Consider the following 20,122-nt stretch of genomic DNA (forward strand, 5'->3'; position numbering starts at 1 on the left):
AGTTGTCTTGCTGACACATCTGTATGATACCTGCCTGCTTTGAATTGGATATCACTATTTTGAATAAAGCTGCCTTTTATGACCTACTTCACTATGGGTGTCCTTCCCTAAAACTCCCTTGAGGAGCTTTTGCTTGCAGAACCTGGATCTTGGAATTCTACTTCTAATCGAGAGAAGGAGGATCTGTTGCTGCATTTACGGAGGAGGGACCCACCATTCCTGTAACCGGACCAGCTTTACTTCCCTTTGGATTGATGACCCTTGAGCTTTTAATGCACACTGTGTTTATGTGTCTTACTTCTGGTGAGTGCGTTTTCCAGCCATTCCCACACGGATCACCAATTCTGAATTCACATCTGACACTGGATACGTTCTTATGAACAAGACTTTTAGTGGACAATTTTTTGTCATATTGTCACTATTTCAGCGCTGCACTATTTTATGTTACCATTCATTATACATTTTTTTTTTCTTTCAACATCCGTTTACATCCTATCTGTATAAATTACAATTTCAGTATCAATACTATTTATTTGTCTCTGGCCCCTTAACATTACCTTCATTCTGTTTGGAAGCTGTCATATGCTTCCTTTGCCCATTTTCTCGGTGCACTTCCGCCCTACAGATGACGGGGGTGCGTTTGAGATGGCGCGATGTTTGTTTTTTACATTTGTTTTGTGAGTATCCATTTGTTATGTTTTTAATAAATACATTCGTAACCACGGTAATGCACGAGGAGAGTGCACCCTTTTGTGGTTTTCTTTTTGTAGGAGAATCTAGGGCCTGGGGTGGAACAATCAGAGATACTGGCTAGCTCTTCAAGAAGAGGATTTTTTGCTGTAAGAAAACTTGTATATAGTTCCATGAAGTTGTCCTTGGTTTCACAGTTGCATTGGGCATCCCATATACCCCTAATCCTATCCCAGTTCAAATCCCCTAATAAAACTTCAAAACAAAGCTCAAGAACTGGTTACTGTCTCCTGGATGCAAGCTGATGTGGAAATGCTTGTTGCCTGGCTATGCAGGACTATAGGGGGACCCAAATCTTCAGCAATTCCTAAGGGGGTAGTTCTACATAAGATTATTTTTGAACTTTCTTCCAGCAAGTTTGAGGCCATGTCCCCATGTTCTTGATTTTCAAATTGAATCCTGCCCTCCTGAACCTTATTCACCCACATGATGTATTTAAAGGTTTTAAATAATGTCTTCCCTTTCCCTTCATTCCTCTAGACTGTAAATGTATTTATTTTAGGTACTTATATAGCACCGTCAATTTACACAGCACTTTACACATACATATTGTACATTCACATCAGTCCCTAACCCTCAAGAGGTGTACAATCGAAGGCCCCTAACTTACATTCATACATACACATATTAGGGCCAATTTAGATAGGATACAATTAACCTACCAGCATGTCTTTGGAGTGTAGGAGGAAACCGGAGTACCCGGAGAAAACCCACACAGGCACAGGGAGAACATGCAAACTCCAGGCAGGTGGTGCTGTGGCTGGGATTCAAACCAATGACCCTAGTACTGCCAGGTGGAAGTGCTAACCATTTAGCCACTGTGCTGCACCATTTTACACCCTTCGTGTCCTTCACAAAAAGAGTTTAACCTCCCTAGAGGTCTGATTATGTCAGTCTTTCTGTGCTCAATGCGGTACATTGTTTTCCATGGAAATATGTTGTTTTTTTATTGTAGGCCTGTCATTCTTGGGAATAACTCACTGAAATCTGTCCGAACAAGAGTCTAGTAAACATCCCGGGTATGATAAAATTTGAAACACAAAATCATAAATTATAATATAATAAATAATCATACAAAATAATAATATAATAATAACACATGTAATTCAATAATGTAATCAAACCAAAAACACTGAAATTTGAAATATAGCGCCAAGTTCGCACATCGCTGAGCAAAGTCGCAGAATCGTTTTCAGTGTCTGATGACAAATTTCCCAAATGATGCTAATGATGACAAATCATTATCACTCAATTCTGCAAGTGGTTCTAATTTACTATCACTGTTCTCTAGCTGGTCTAAAACCACTTTTGACCTAAAGGGATGCTTTTTGGACATCTTAAGTTCCCAAAGTCTCTTCTGATATGTTTTATCCCCCAGACCTTTCACAATTTTGTTACCCATCTCTGGAGTCATTCTATCTTATCAATATCTTTTTGTAAGTGAGGTCTCCAGAACTGGACACAGTATTCTAAATGAGGTCTGAATATCTATATAGGGGAATCAGGGCCTCCTTCCTCCTGCTGGTGACTGGTGATGCATCCTAGAATTATATTAGCTTCCCTACTGCCCGGCCACACCGTTTGCTCATTTTGCAATCATCTTAAATAAGTATCCCCAAATCCTTTTCCTCTGTAGTGCTGACCAACACTGTAACCCCAATGTTGTACTCTCTCAAGGGATTCTTTTTCCCTAGGTGCATTATCAATCACTGATTAACCAATCAGCTTCCATGTTTTTTTTTTGTTGAAGCTTAATTGAACAAGCTTAAGTTAGAAGCTGACTGTACAGCTGCACCAGATTTTGCACTTTCCAGGTTTAGTAAATCAACCCCACAGTGTATTTCCACTCTTTATGGCCTAGCTTGCTTGCCTAGTATGGCTTTAATGTCTTATCATGTTGGTGTGATACTAGGGATAGACAATCAACTAGAACATAAGAGGGCAGCACAAGGCATTTAGACATTTCTTTACCATGGCAGGACCTCCAAACCCTTTGTAACTGTGTGTCGGAGGCAGAATCTTGCATAGGCCAAGCAAAAAAACTGCCTTTCTCCAAGGGCGAAAAGAGCCTTCATTTACATTACTGTGTTAACCTCCATTTCTGCTCATCAAACATACAGTTCATCTAGTATAGAATATTGATATCACAGATGCCATAATATTCATATATCAGTGACAGGCAAATTTTCTTTGTGTTTCTTAGACCAATGGTCCACTTCTTCAAGGGAAATGTATAAGGTTCATGTCTGTAATAGTAATAAAAGTAATAGCATCCCCACTAAACTATAATTATTATTGTAATGGTTGTGTGATTAGGTGCATGGAAGCTGTAGGCAACAGCCATCTTGTAAGGTCTCAGCCATTTTTTTTCCATGAGCCCATGATCTTACCCCCTCCGTCCTCCTGCAAACTATGGAATTCATAGCCTTAACTTTTAACACACTTCAAAAGAGCCTGTTATCTCAACTTAGGGACAGCAGATACCAGCACACAGGTCTTTGTCAGAGCTGTAAACCACTAATTGAGGCCTGGCAGGATGACTGTTTCTACGGACCATACAAAACTCTACATATTAACACTTCCTTCCAACCTATCATAAAACAATGACAAAATTTGTCTGTTCTGTCATACATGATGTGTAAGGCAAATAAAGTACTGGAAATGCATAGCGTGTCACAAAATGTCTACCCAGAAAGCAGCCAGACATAGGTGACCTCTCTGAGACCTCTGCACAATTCACAACTTAACAAAATCCACACACAATTCATAAAATCCAACAGGACCAAGACACATTATTATTAAGCATATGTTTAAATGGGGAATATCATACTCCAACAAATAGATGTCAAACATAACTAAGTTAGCACATACGGAAGGGGAGATACCAGTTTCCTATATCCTGGGTGACAGACCCATCCAAAATACTCTGTTTTGTATCCCGGGACACAAAATATAATTCTGAAGCATAATCTACTAGTTTCCAGAATACAACCTGTACATAGTGGAAGATATTAATAGTAGTATAAAACTGTGGGTAAGGAGGTCTACAATATAGTCATAAAACATGGTGACCTCCCAGCCACCACCCCTCAAACAGGGTAATTGGTCTCTGGCAACACCCCTTTTATATAACAAAAACGGAAATGTCAAGACCCTCTGAGAGCTCTTGTTTAACATCAACCAAGGAACACGTAACTGGACTGTAAAGAGCCACTGTGCTGTTTTGCTTGAACAGATGGACTCTTCTAAAACCAAGGATTTTGCAAGTATTCTTCATTTTCAACTCCTTCTTAATTCTCTGTTGCTTTATTGTTCTCTCTCTTGTAACACCTTTTTTTCTGTAAATATTTTGACCTTTTCATTATTTAACCATATTTTGAAAAGTGGAAAAACTGTCCCTAAGGCTTTTAATGCAAGCTAAAGAATCCCTGTCTCTTGAAGAATGTTACTGTATATGACAAATCTCTGAATATTCCTGTCTGTGGTGACAGTGTGTGTACAGACATTTATTTTTTCATAACGATTGCTGAGATTATGAGTATCTGCCTTCTCAGTCAAAAAGTAGTAATGGTAGCTTAAAGAGTTAATTGGTTAGTAAGTTAACCCAGTGATAATCACTCTCAGGCTGCAGCACCAGGACTTTGGTCCATCTTTGTGCTGGGTGTAGCTGAGAGTGGCATTGTTATGTAAGTGACAGTGCAGTGTGAGATTGGGCGGACCTTTGTTAGGAGTTTGTGAGAAGGGCAGGAGTCGGGCGCCGCATTTGTCACAATTATAGCATATATCAAACTATCCAAAAAGAAGAAAGAACTTACTTTAATAGCATACCATAAATCAAACAAAGCTATAAAAATCATGATCCATGTTTGTGTTTGTGGCCAAAACAATATCACAAAGCAGAAACCTATGAAGGGTCACAAAAGATGAGACTGTCAAATTATCACTGGCTTTCTCAGAAACCATTATAAAATTCCATCAACAAAGACTATATCAAAAATGACTAAATGATAAAGATCTCACATAGTCAGTCATGTAGAATCTAGGAACAAGAGATTAAGATATTAACCCCTCTCCCAGAGAGATCAATAAAACACAATATCTACAAATAAAAAAATATTAAAAGTCTATTGATTATGCTTGAGGAAATTATTTCAAAAGAAATCCGCTTAATATGCAGTCAAAATGTTCACATACTGATGTACTGTGATACCTTGAATCAGCCCAGCCAACAGAATTCAAATCCCACCCATAACAAAAAGCTCTGGAGTCTGAAGACGGCCATCATGAATAAATACCCCTACTATAGCTTCTAAACTTGTCAAACCATTGGGCCACACTCTGCAATGATGTCACACTATAAAACACAGATAACCTTCCCATCAGTTACTAACATACGAAAATTGTGGCAGCTGTGATTTTGATATAATATACTAGTACAGGACTCAAAATTTCAAGTCTTGAGCTACTAGCCAGGACTTAAGAGTTACTTGCCATCAGTTGCCCCACCCAACCCCTACCCTGCTCCGCCCTTAATTCTGCCCCTAAACACGCACTCGCAAATTATCTCATGAAATGACACTGTTAAATGTTTTATGCAGAATGAAGGAAGGAAAAAAAGGAAATGGAAGGAAGGAAGGAAGAAAGGAAGGGAGGGAGGGGTGGAAGGAAAGAAGAGAGGTGTAGAAGGAAGGAAGAGAAAGGTGGAAGAAAGGGAGGGAAGGAAGGCAGGGAGGGAGGGGTGGCAGGAAGAAAGAGATGGGTGGAAGGGAGGGGTGGGTGGAGGGTAGGGAGGGATGGGTGGAAGAAAGGAAGGAGTGGAAGGAAGGAGTGGAAGGAAGGGAGGGGTGGAAGGAAGGGAGGGGTGGGTGGAAGGAAGGGAGAGAAGGAAGGGAGGGGTGGGTGGAAGGAAAGGAGGGGTGGAAGAAAGGGAGCGAGGGGTGGAAGGAAGGGAGGGGTGGGTAGAAGGAAGGGAGAGAAGGAAGGGAGGGGTGGGTGGAAGGAAAGGAGGGGTGGAAGAAAGGGAGCGAGGGGTGGAAGGAAGGGTGGGGTGGGTGGAAGGAAGGGAAGTCGGACTCACATGACTCAGTCAGATGTATCAGAGCTGTTGGCTGCTCTGTGTTCAATTTCCCACCCACACATCCTCTGAAGCTGCACATACTGGAGTGTGGGCGGGCACAGGAAGGGAGGGGTGGATGGAAGAAAGGAAGGGAGGAATGGGTGGAGGGAAGGAAGGAAGGAAGGAAGGAAGGAAAGAAGGAAGGGAGGAAGGAAGAGGTGGAAGGAAGGGAGGGGTGGGAGGAAGGAAGGAAGGAAGGAAGGAAGGGAGGGAGGGAGGGGTAGGTGGAGGGAAGGAAGGGAGGGGTGGAAGGAAGGAAGAGAGGGGTGGAAGGAAGGGGGGTGTGGGTGGAGGGAAGGAAGGAAGGGAGGGGTGGAAGGAAGGAAGGAAGGGAGGAAGGGGTGGAAGGGAGGGGTGGAAGGAAGGAAGGGAGGAGTGGAAGGAAAGGAGGAGTGGGAGGAAGGAATTGAGGGAGGGGTGGAAGAAAGGGGTGGGTGGAATTAAAGGACTCAGATGCTCATCCAGATGCATCAGAGCTGTTGGCTGCTCTGTGCTCAATTTCCTGCCCACACATCCATTCAAGCTCCACAGACTGGGTACTGATGAGCACACAGCGGTGTGGGCAGAAAGAAATGGAACAATCAGGGATGATCGGTGCGGTGGTGGGGGAAGTGACAAGCAGAGATCTCCTGTATGGCTTTCAATGAAGCAGCAGGAAGCCGCATCTCCTCTCTCTCCTGTGGCTTCCAGCTGCTTCATTAAAACCATACAGGAGATCTCTGCTTGTTACTGCCCCCACTGCTTCCCCTCCCACACATCCCTAGTCCTGCCTCTGCTTGCTCCCACCTTATTTCCACTCACCCAATGCGAGCAGGCGAGTGGAAATTTCAAGGGCTGTACTAGTATGTTTGGTGGGTAGAAGTGGAAGTTCATGTATTGTCCATGACATTTGTCTTATATATGAAGAAACAGCTAAATGTATGCATGGTGAATAGCATTTCCAATGTTTTTAAAGCCTTTGGAATAAAAGTAAATCATTTTTAACGATTAGTGATCTGGTCTATTGGGTAACATAAAAACCTTTGAGTAGTTTCTAAAGTATTTGTTTAATTTATAGCAGTGCATGTTTCTCAAATTTCTCACTTGTTTCAGAAGAATAGCATACACAAATCGCAGCCACTAGATTTTATCTCCTCACAGGGACCCAAACTGCTACCATACAAACTCCTTAAAGGAAAACATGGTAAGGCATGGTCCACACTAGTGCAATTTTTGATGTGACTTGACAATGGAAATAGCATATTTTTAAAATGGTGTCCAATCACATCAATGCAGCACGATTGCCAAATGAGTTTAGGGAAGAGTCCCATTCTACTTTGATCCAATGCATTGCGATTTTGTGACCCATAGACTTGAATGGAAACATATGAAAAATGCATGTACATGTGTTTTTGATGAAAGTTTGGTGCATTTGTTTGCTGAAGTATCCTCCTTCTGGGTAGTAGTAGTAGTAGTAGTGATAGTAGCAGTCCATAAAATCACTGACATAAAAATCGCACAGCACTTGCACACTCTAAATTGCATTGAAAACTTATCAGGCTTATCAGGCTAATGTGAACTAGTTCTAAATCAGCTATGCATGTCACTATTTTCATACAGGCTACGCTTATCTGGGAGTGGAGTAAAAACTATCACAGTTCTAACTTGACTATTATGCACCTCTCCAGGGTGATAAGGTCTTACCTGAGTTAAATAAGCTATGACCACTGCTGTGAATCTCTTTTCTGGGTCACACTACTACTAATAGTGCCCTTAAGCCCTACTCCCAAATGTGTTCACCTTGAGGGTTTTATTATATAATGATGACATTTATTACAGATGTATGGACTGGGGTAATCCCATGGTGATTGTCATATTTTATTGTAGTGGATTGGTTGTTATTCTGCTCTGTATACTACGCTATGATCACCTATTATCATTACTGATTGTTACGCCATAGATGGCCCTGTTTTTCTCAATAAACAAAAAAATTAAAACAATCCATTAAAAATATATGACCACAACCTATAAATGGCAATTAATAGAGTCAAAAGTTACCATGGATTGTTTTAATTAATTTGTTTAGGTGAAAGTTATAGCGTCTCCAAATGGCGGTATATATACTGGAAATGTTTTTCTTATATACTAGTAATGGCGGAGATCAGCGACTTATAGCGGGACTGCGGCGGGCATTCTGACACTGTGGGTGAACTGACTAACTGCCACTGAATGACACTAATACAGTGATCAGTGCTAATAAAAAGCACGGACACTGTACTAATGACACTGGGCAGGAAGGGGTTAACATCTGGGGCGATCAAAGGGTTAACTGTGTGCTGTTTTACTGTGTGTGCTGTATGTGTTTTACTAGGGAAACATTCTGCTTTGTATTGCTCTGCTATGCAGATGAATACAAAAGCAGCATGTCAGTGCTGACAGGGGGGATATCTGTGTTGTTTACACACAGACCTCTATCTTTCACTGTGATCCCCAGGTGCCAGCGGGAAATCTCCGGCCAGAACCTGGTGATCGACATCTGTAGCCACCAATGGCAGCACAGTTAGGGCAGTGCGGTCGCCCCTATCCAGAAATGCAAAATTACGTATATGTATACATGATTTTGCACAGCCCTGGCGGGGAACAGGTTAAACAAAAAGAAAAATAATAATAGAAATAGGTATCTTCACTGGAAGATTTCCACGCATCTCCTTTTTTGTGACAACTGTATAATTGTAGGATTTCCCATCACTTTCCTCCCAAGTCAAATAGAAAGGGTGATTCTCTGTAATAGGGATACAAGCAGAAACAAAAGTGCAATGGGTTCTAACCCTTCCCTACTTTATCTAAAATTAAAAAAGGTTTCGGTTAGAGATAAACTTTAGGTTAATTCTTTCCCTGTATAATGCCTTTAGTAATGCTCACTTATCACCTAACATTATGGGGCTGCCAGCAAAAAGAGAACCTGTTAAGATAGAGGTACAGTGCCATGTCACTTTGAGAGCAAACTCCATCATATATTATGACATTTATGACACAGCTCAACAACCTGTTTTTCCACCCCCCAGCTCACCGTTTAAATGAGGCTTTTGTAGTAAATATAACATTTCTTACTCAAATGGTACCATTACACACAACTTCACTCTCAGGTCCCTGTTCCTTTTGTCACTGTAGTATCAATGACCCACACCCCCTACCTTTAAGCTAGCAGCTATTTGTAAAGATAACCACATATGTTACAATCAGATTGTGCACTCTCCTTTACAGTTACCAACAACTATATAGAGTGAGGGATTACCAAAGTGGTTGTAAATGGAATGTATTGTTCAGGTGGGTCCTCAGCCCACAAGGTTGTTGGAAACTCTTAGGAGATTGCACAGAGATTGTGTAATTAGAATGTTGTATGCGTGTGGCCAACCTAAGGTGGAACTCCAGGCAACTTTAGCTTTAAAAAGAGTGGAAAAGAGTTTTAAACAATTTTCAGGTACTTATTTCTGTTTGTGTTCTGATTTGTCCCCAAAGTGGAAGATATACATAAAGAGAAGCAATAATGTAAAATAACAGTGTGTGTTTGGTATCACTTTAACTTCTGTCCCAGTGAAAATGGTCATCAGAGTAAATTTCCCAACTAGGTACAAGGATGTTGATAATAGCTTGACAGAGGTTGCAACCTTTCCTCACTTACTTATCCAAGACTAGAACAAAACTGGCTTGTCCGGAGTTTCAATTTAAGTCCCGCCTCTTAAACGCTGCTGTTGAAATGTACGTACATTGGTACATCAGTTTATAGTAATCTTCACAATCCTTGGTGTGCCCAAACAATTTTGGTGGCAATAATCAATTAAGACTGACCTTCACCCTACATTGTGAATTAACAGTAATTTCTCCTGCCTCTTCCCTCTCTCAAATTTAAATGTTATTTTGTTTTTTAAATTTAAGAGTTCTTTGGGCTGCAAAGTGCACAAAGACTGGGTTGGTATGTAAGTCCCAAACCTCAGCATGGCTGCGTATGCATGGAAATTCATCAGTGTGTGTACAGATGTGCTGCAGGTTTCTGCCAGGACCTGAAGGCTGAGCTGTGACAAAAAGAAAATGGACATAGCCCATCAAAGTACTATATGTTAAACATAACAAGATAGTGACTGTTGTATAATTAAAGGGGTACACACATGGGTATTAAATAATTGCAATATAATTGCACATACTTCATATGTCAGAATCACTGAGACAGAAAAGAATATTACAACATGTGTCCCACAAGGAGTTAACTCAAGTATATATCTTATATGTCACTGATCTTAGTACCTAATCCTCATCTTTTAAGGTATCAGCTTGAAATATGATGCTTTGATGTTCTAGCTACTTTTTAGTTGTTAGTGATTTTAGTTACATCATTTCATGTGATGTCATCTTCTGTGAAGTCATTTCCTGTGAGGTCACTTTCAGCCATCACTTCCTGTGGCTTTTCTGGCCAAACCAACACCATCTTGGATTTCAATTATGCTGTGTGTATATTTAAGGGGGTACCACATATGGTTGTATATTATGCCTTCCTATGATGCAGCTGGCATGGACCGGTTAAATCGGTCAAGTTGAGGCCTTTTCTGCTCCCCCATAACAGAATAACTCCATTGGACCCATATGCAATTACATTCTGGATTCACCTTATGAAAACCTGGAACACTGGATCAAAAGTCCATGATATTCAAGTTTTGCTACTTCTAAGTCCCTTCTTAGATTTCAGCTTGAATTTCAACTCAGTTTTAGATTCAGTATTATGTAAATCATAAAGACAACTTGCTGTATTACAAGGAGGACCCATACCTTTGATAAGTATCTGGTTGCTTTTCAAGCCACTGTTTTTTTATCTCATTTTTATGCTCTCAACTCAGTTTGATTTGAATATTTGGGTCTTAAATGTACCCTTTTTTCTCAAAGTTTATCAAGTCCATGATCAATTATAAACTACATGTGTTACAAAAGTCTACCTAACTGGGTTAGGTATGGCATCATGTATGTGTGAAGGGACTTCCCTGGTGGTAGGACCTAAGCACCTATCATTGCTTTTATCTACACTAATGTTTTGAAAATTACTGAGACACATGTGTAAGCCATTACTGGGTCAATGTATGACTACCAGTGTCCACATATGTTGGTATGCTATGATAAGTTATGTGACTTCTTGTTTCAAATGTATACATACATCAGGAGAATAGGGGATACCCACTGACAGATAGCCCTGTGGTGGGCCTGCCAGATTCCTGGTTTAAACTCCTTGTGGGGGACACTAGTGTGGTGGGTATTATCTAATATAGCTGCTGTGTGCTAAATGATATTAAATCTAAATATGAGGCACTGGTACCAAAAGGAAACACATTTGGCAGATACTGGGGAGTATGTCTGCCAGTGTCCATAGCACCATGTACCATCATTGTGGAGGTTTATGACACTACTGGGGCAGATACTTTCCAGGGAGGCAGGTTCCAGGAGCATGTTTGGTCTTGAATATACTGTATATTTTGCTCATTTATCAATAGTTCCACATATAGTTATAAATGCTTTTTGATGTCTGGGTCCAGCATCCTAGAGAAGCTCCTATGGATACCATTAAAAAAACTATTTAAAATTTCATAGTGAAGGAGCTTCTTCTTAAGTTTAGGATTTTTTATTTTTGTTAAAGCCTGTTATATCCTTAATTTAGGACATGCGGGTCATATGAGTCCCTTAACTATGTTCTTTTAAAAACTGTACTGTGTAAAGAAGCAGAGCAAGAATACAAGAGCTGAAGTGCTAGAGGATATAAGAAAATCCAGGAAACAGGCAAAAGGTCAGTGTACGCAGCAGACAGGCAGATCTAGATAGAGGTGAGGTTGGAACACAATGCTGTAAGTCAGCTCAAAAGAAACAAGCAGGAGGTTGGTGCACTAGGGTCCAAGAAGATGAAAGGAACCAGACACGCAGGGGTCACAAGAATCACAGTAGAGACTAGGGTCACAGGAGCACAGAAACTAGGAAATGGAACCAGTTGTCAAACAAGGAATTTGAACAAGGAACTCTAACCAGAACAAGGAGCATGTTCTGGAACAAGAAACATGAATCAGATCAAGGACCATGAACTAGAACACGTAACTCAAACCAGAACAAGGAACTCAAATTGGAGCAATGAACATGAACCAGAATGAGGAACACACAGCAGAACAAAGAACATGAACTGGATCAGGAACATGAACCAAAACAAGGAACTCAAACCAGAAATAGGAACTGGAACTGGAACAGTGAACTCAAACCGAACAATAAAAACTAATTGGAACTCAGACAAGAATTCTTGGAACAGGGGCCTAGGGCTAAGTATAACCTATTGTTCAGACAATGGGAGGAAATCTGACCATGACTTAAATAATGAGAGGCTGGGCAGGAAGTGACCATAGGGCACGGTATATTAATCAGCAGGTGAGGTGGATGACACTTATAGGTACCAGTTCTGTACAGCAAAGAAAAAAAGAACATAGCACAGTTGGAACCACAGCAGTAAGGAGGTAAATACAAACCACAAGCCTATGCAACCACAAGTAATAGAGGAAGCATAGGTGATCTGTGGTTCTGATCTGCGACACAGTTCTAAAAAGTTCCAAAGACATTGCTACCATCTGGATATTAGTGTGAAATGCTACTATTTGTGATAGTCACTATATTTATAAAGCAGTGAATGTTACACAATTGACCAAATTTGCCACCTTTAACCTGGCAATCCTAAAACGTTTCCTAATTACGTCCTATAGATACTTGCACCACTTGTATGTCCAAGTCATCATTTTCTGTACATTCAATGCAGATTCCCCATTTCCTTAATTTGCATTATCTGGCATTTCCCGTATACAACTTTGTACAGCATCCCTTGGCAGAAATAAAAAAATGGAATGGCAATTCAGGGTAGTCCACCAACTACAAGTTTATTTAATCATCCTAATATATGCATGAAAATGTGTCCAATCCACATAGAATCATTTACTTTATGAATAACATTTCTCTGAATTCCTGAATTGAGTGATTATCTACAGGGCTAATCACAAATGTACAAATTGCATATTCTTTTGATTCAACTATTCACGGATTTTCTTTATAAATCTAGAAAAATATGTCCTAAACACCACAATAAGTGCTCATTACACGTTTACCATTACTGAAAATTCCTCTTATGTCTTTATCACAAATGCATCTGCTGCTATTTTTACCTCACGTCTTTGATTCTTCCAAGTGTGGGTGTATTCGTGAATACTAAAAGAAATATTTCTACAGCTATAAAGATGCCAGATATAACAATTTATGAACACAAATTATGTTCATAACTTAATAAAGGAGGAATGATATAATATTCTAGAAAATCCAGTAATAGCCAAAATGGCAAAATGATTAGGATAATGTTTTTTTTTTTTTACACAAGAGATACCATATCACATATGAACATATCACAGCGTTTTTCACTGAAGTTAGCTTATTGACATCTCAAGAGGAAAAATCCAGGCAGTGAGAATGTGTTTTTGCTAGTTTTGCCTGGGAATATAAGGCTGTTATGTTCCACATTGTCAATGTATTTCAGCAGGAAGCGTCGTGACTGTGACTCATCTCTTGACATTGAATATAATTATTTCAGGTTACTGCATTTATAGCTCTCAAACTGACAGAGGATTAGCATGTGTATTAAACTAAACAGAAGGGTGTGAAATGTTGATTATTACATTGGACAAAGGGCATATGTAATACAAGATCTACTGGGCATATACTGTATACAGCAAAACAATGCAATTAGAATATTACTTTCATTCTTCTCAGCCTTTTACAGTCAGAGTATATTTTAAATGGCTTTTGCACCATAGTAACCATTTTTCTTCTAAAAAGTTCCTTGGCTGTCATGCTGATCCAAGGTTGTCAGTGCTTCTTGAATGACAGACAAGAACAAGCATGCAGATCTGCAGTTCTGCATAAAGACCTTATAAAGCTACTGACCTGCACCTTGTGTTTTTCACCTACTGTACATTGATCATTTAATTTCATTGTAGCACCCTCCTAGTTAGCAAGGGGAATCTAGAGCCTAATTATTAGTCAGTTAGAGGGGTTAGAGGGGTCAGATTTAGGTCAGAGTTGAGAGGCTCTGGAGACAAGCTCTCTGAGACTTCCACCTGCTCTGGAACTTTGGAGAAAGTTCTAGAATCAGTGGGTGGAGGTGAGGAGTGGTTGATCTGCACTTTTGAGGGATCCTGGCCAATTCCTAACTGGAGGCTTGGACAGCACTTAAAAGTGACAGAGCGAGCTCAGCAGCAGGAGAGTTTGGGTGGAAAATGGAGAGGATGTGAGGCTGGAGAGCAGGAGCCTGGAAAGGGGCCAAGATGGAGAGAGGCTCACCTACAGGCAGAGGGCCTTGGAGAGAGAAAAGCTCAGCGCTTCACCAGCCCCTAGAGGGAAGACGCCCTGTGCAGCAGGGAGGAAGTGGCCCAGCTAGAAGGTCTGGTAGCAACCAGTGACCCATCAGCAGCACAGAAGAAGGACTGAGTGAGTAGACCTGCACCCCCTGTGCCAGTAAGGGGAAAGAGGCACTTCAGTGGGAAACTGGATTAGCTTTCTTACCCGGGACTGGTTCACATTGTAGTGGCAGGCACTAGATCCCCTGCCAACAGATTCAACCAGTCAGGGGCGGACTGACCATTTGGAGACTCGGTCACTGCCCGAGGACCCGGGGTCAGTAGGGGGCCCCATGAGATGCCCCTGGTACCTTTTTCATAGGCTTTTTTGAGTTTGGGCAATAACACAGGGGCCCCATGATCCCCTATTGCCCGGGGGTCCCATGAGTTGTCATTCCGCCCCTGCAACCAGTACAGCTGGAAGAGGAGAGGATTTGTCTGGGGTCTGGGGTGGTAAAACAGGAGATGCTGGCTAGCTCTCCAGAAGAACTTTTGCTGTAAAAACTTATACATAGTTCCAGTGAGTTTGACCTCTGTCACCATTCCCTCGGACATCTCATACACCCCTTCCCCATCCAAGTTTAATCCCCTAATAAAACTTCAAAACAAAGCTCAAGGACTGGTTACTGTCTCCTGGATGCAAGTCTGAGTAAAAGAAATGCGTGCTGCCTAGCTGTGCAGAGCTATACGGGGTCCCAAACTTCAGAGACTCCTAAAAGGTAGTACTACCTCATTATGTCATGTGTAGTACTACCTCATTATGTCATGTGTTGCCTTGTATGCACTACCTATAGTACAGTAAATCTTTATATTTCTGTGTCAGACGTTTCTGTTTGTGTTCAAACATGAGGCATGCAGCATGGCACTGTTAAAGCGCAACCTCTGTCTGTAGTGTGAGACCTGACACTTCCTGTGAAGAAACTATATATCCCACAATCTCTGGGTCTCTCAGTCTAGTGCTCTGCAGGTGAGAGCAAAACAGTAATTAGATATCAAGCAAACACAAACAGGCTGAACAATTACCAGAGAGCTAATCATACTGCAAGAGATGTGTTTTCGTTATATTATATTTGTGATTAAACACAAAGAAAATGGCACGGCATTCATTGGGTGCTGTGTGATCAAGAACAAGAAGTTGCCTGTCCTTCAGGTGAACAGGGACAGAATAACTGCAGCAACACATGGACACAGGGGAATCGAGCAGCCATGACACTGCAAACTACAGCCACAACATGTTAGCCCATCATTACAAGGTAAGGCAAACAAACAACTCAAAGAATATAACTACACTAATACCTAGTTAAAACCAAGTAAAAATTTAAAAGTGTACAATTTCTTTAACTGACTTTGATCTCTGCATGCTTGCTGCATTTCAGTACCTAAAAAACTATTGAAACAGGAGACAGCCAGGCAACTAGCATTTTGAGACAGGGGACAGCAATGATGACCTTCGCAGTTCACCTTGTACATTTTTCCTTTCATGTAAAAAAAAAAAAAACTTCTTGAAGGCTTTGACATACAGTATCTCACAGAAATGAGTACACCCCACACATTTTTGTAAATATTCTATTATACCTTTCCATGTGACAACACTGAAGAAATTACACTTTGCTACAATGTAAAGTAGTGAGTTTACAGCTTGTATAACAGTGTAAATTTGCTGTCCCCTCAAAATAACTCAACACACAGCCATTAATATATAAACCGCTGGCAACAAAAGTGAGTACACCCCTAAGTGAAAGTGTCAATATTATGTGTGTCCACCATTATTTTGCAGCACTGCCTTAACCCTCTTGGCCATGGAGTTCACCAGAGCTTCACAGGTTGCCACTGGAGTCCTCTTCCAGACGTTCATGACGACATCACCGAGCTGGTGGATGTTAGAGACCTTGTGCTCCTCCACCTTCCGTTTGAGGATACTCCACAGATGCTCAATAGGGTTTAGGTCTGGAGACATGCTTGGCCAGTCCATCACCTTTACCTTCAGCTCCTTTAGAAAGGCAGTGGTCATCTTAAAGGTGTGTTTGGAGTCGTTATCATATTGGAATACTGCCCTGTGACCCAGTCTCTGAAGGGAGGGGATCATGCTCTGCTTCAGTATGTCACAGTAAATGTTGGCATTCATGTTTCCCTCAATGAACTGTAGCTCCCCAGTGCCAGGAGCACTCATGCAGCCCCAGACCATGATACTCCCACCACCATGCTTGACTGTAGGCAAGACACACTTGTCTTTGTACTCCTCACCTGGTTGCCGCCACACATGCTTGACACCATCTTTTCTTGGTCTCATCAGACCACGGGGCACAGTTCCAGTAATCCATGTCCTTAGTCTGCTTGTCTTCAGCAAACTATTTGCGGGTTTTCTTGTGCATCATCTTTAGAAGAGGCTTCCTTCTGGGACGACAGCCATGTAGAACAATTTGATGCAGTGTGCTGCGTATGGTCTGAGCACTGACAGGCTGACCCCCCACCCAATTCAACCTCTGCAGCAATGCTGGTAGCACTCATGTCTATTTCCCAAAGACAACCTCTGGATATGACACTGAGCACGTGCACTCACCTTCTTTGGTTGACCATGGCGAGGCCTGTTCTGAGTGGAACCTGTCCTGTTAAACCACTGTATGGTCTTGGCCACTGTGCTGCAGCTCAGTTTCAGGTTCTTGCCAATCTTCTTATAGTCTAGGTCATCTGTATGTAGAGCAACAATTCTTTGTTTCAGATCCTCAGAGAGTTCCTTTCCATGAGGTGCCATGTTGAACTTCCAGTGACTAGTATGAGAGAGTGATAGCGATAATTCCAAATTTAACACACCTGTTCCCCATTTACACCTGAGACCTTGTAACACCAACCAGTCACATGACACCGGGGAGGGAAAATGGCTAATTGGGCTCAATTTGGACATTTTCACTTAGGGGTGTACTCCCTTTTGTTGCCAGTGGTTTAGACATTAATAGTTGTGTGTTGAGTTATTTTGAGGGGACAGCAAATTTACACTGTTATACAAGCTGTACACTCACTACTTTACATTGTAGCAAAGTGTCATTTCTTCAGATTTGTCACATGAAAAGATATAATAAAATATTTACAAAAATGTGAGGGGTGTACTTACTTCTGTGAGATACTGTAAATAAAAAAATCAATAAATGTGTCCCGAATGCTTATTATTGTAAGTAGAGATGTGCACGATGGAAAAAAACTGTTTTATTTCATTTAGAGTTAGTTTGTTAAGTTTATTGTTTCATTTAGTCACATTCTTTATGTTAGAACGATTCGTTTTCAGAATTTGTTTTGTTATTCAGATTTGTTTTGTATATTTGGTTTTGTTTAGCATATTCATTTTGCATATTTCGGAAGTTATTGTGGAATATTGGCTATACTCGTTTTAACATGTTAATTCGTTATTCCAGGAGATTACGTACATTTGGGTTTGATGGAGGTGGGTCCATCAGACTCTCTGAATCATAGCATAACGAATGGAATGAAATTAATTTCAGATTCATTCTTTATGTTAATGATTCAAAGATTCTGATGGATCCACCTCCATCCAACCCAAGCACAATAAGTAGGAATCATCAACTTGCTTCACCTTCAACTTATTTATACTTTACTGTATTTATTGCAATATGTTTCCATTTCATATGTACTGCATTTTTTTTAAAATAATGAAAAATGGTGAAGCAACATAAAAACTAAAAGTTCAGAATCAATTCTAGACATTCTTTATGTTGTTATTTTATTTTGGATGCTCCAGACATCTGAATGAAACAAATTAATTTTGTTGTTCTGTTATAATTTATTTGTTGAAATTCTTTGCTATTGTATTCGGAGTTTCGTAATGAAACAAATCGCATATGTCTTATTGTAAGACACTGCTTATTTTATCCATAACTGCTGTCTCAGCCACACCCAAATATTGTCACTATATTCCCATAATCTTTACATGGGTCAGTAAGGTAATGTGTGAGATCTTGATTAGAGATGAGCGAAGTATTCAAAAATTCGATTCGGCTGATTCGGCGAATTCGAGGAATAAATTTGATTCGATGCGAATATATTCGCTGCGAATTTAACTTATAAAAAGGGTATTTCTAGGCTTCAGAGAGCCTTTATATTAGTGCAGAACACTGTACCCTTAATTTAAATGCCCTTGGAGTCTGCTGGGGAAGAGAAATAATACTGCCAGTCAGTATGACATGCAGATGAGTGCCGTCGATCTTAGAATCACCGCACACTTCACTCATTTGGGCAGTCACGGGGCCAAAACCAGAGTGTGGAGCCATAGTGTGGCGGTGGAGGCAGCAGCAATGGGAGGCCATACAGCACCCTATGACAAAATGGAACCCACCAGCAGTGTGAGGAGACCTGAAAGTGGCACATGGCAGAGTGTGGCGATGGAGACAGCAGCAATGGGAGGCCGTACAGGGACCCATGAGAGACTCTGGACCTGGCAGCAGCATGAGGAGGCGGTACAGGGGCCCATGACAGATTACGGGTCTGGCAGCAGCAATGGGAGGCCCGTAATCTGCCAGCACCCTATGACAAAATGGAACCCACCAGCAGTGTGAGGAGACCTGGAAGTGGCACATGGCAGAGTGTGGCGATGGAGACAGCAGCAATGGGAGGCCGTACAGGGACCCATGAGACACTCTGGACCTGGCAGCAGCATAAGGAGGCGGTACGGGGGCCCATGGTAGATTATGGGCCTGGCAGCAGCAATGGGAGGCCCGTAATCTGCCAGCACCCTATGACAAAATGGAACACACCAGCAGTGTGAGGAGACCTGAAAGTGGCACATGGCAGAGTGTGGCGATGGAGATAGCAGCAATGGGAGGCCGTACAGGGACCCATGAGAGACTCTGGACCTGGCAGCAGCATGAGGAGGCGGTACGGGGGCCCATGACAGATTACGGGTCTGGCAGCAGCAATGGGAGGCCCGTAATCTGCCAGCACCCTATGACAAAATGGAACCCACCAGCAGTGTGAGGAGACCTGAAAGTGGCACATGGCAGAGTGTGGCGATGGAGACAGCAGCACTGGGAGGTCGTACAGGGACCCATGAGAGACTCTGGACCTGGCAGCAGCATGAGGAGGCGGTACAGGGACCCATGACAGATTACAGGCCTGGCAGCAGCATGAGGAGGCGGTACAGGGGCCCATGGCAGATTACGGGCCTGGCAGCAGAAATGGGAGGCCCGTAATCTGCCAGCACCCTATGACAAAATGGAACCCACCAGCAGTGTGAGGAGACCTGAAAGTGGCACATGGCAGAGTGTGGTGATGGAGACATGGGCCCCCTGGCCACGCTTGACTTTCTGGCCACATAGTCAACATACGGCTACGTTTACTTCCTCGGGCGGCTTGACGAAAAATTGCCACACCGCCGAGTAGGAAACTTTGCCCCCGCTACTCCTCACTGGCTGACTGCTACTTCCTCCGTGCACACCGACACCACTACTGGCCGTGGTGGTAGGCTGCAGTGGAGCTGGTGCTCTACTCCGTGGCCGTTTGCCTCCACTGACACTGCTGCGACCCTGCTGCCTCCTGGGCAACCCACCGACTGTTTTGCTCGCTGCCAAGCTGGCACCCTCTTCACCTGATGATGCGGAAGCAATAGCCTGATGACGACGAGGCTGCCAAGTGCAATCAGCCTCATCATCATCAATTAGGGTCTCCACCTCACTACTAGCCCCCTCGGCTGCGTGTGGGTCAGGAGACAGACCTGTCTCTAGACCGGCTACCGAGCCACTCTCCTCGCCAGTACTTCTTCGCCTGGCTGCTGAAGAGGCGGATGTCTCCCCCCGTTCCTGACCGCCCTCTGTTAGCT

Source organism: Staurois parvus, unplaced genomic scaffold (genome assembly GCF_062004578.1).
Source record: "Staurois parvus isolate SC_StPar_1 unplaced genomic scaffold, SC_StPar_1.0 ptg000025l, whole genome shotgun sequence".
In the NCBI taxonomy this organism is placed as follows: Eukaryota; Metazoa; Chordata; class Amphibia; order Anura; family Ranidae; genus Staurois; species Staurois parvus.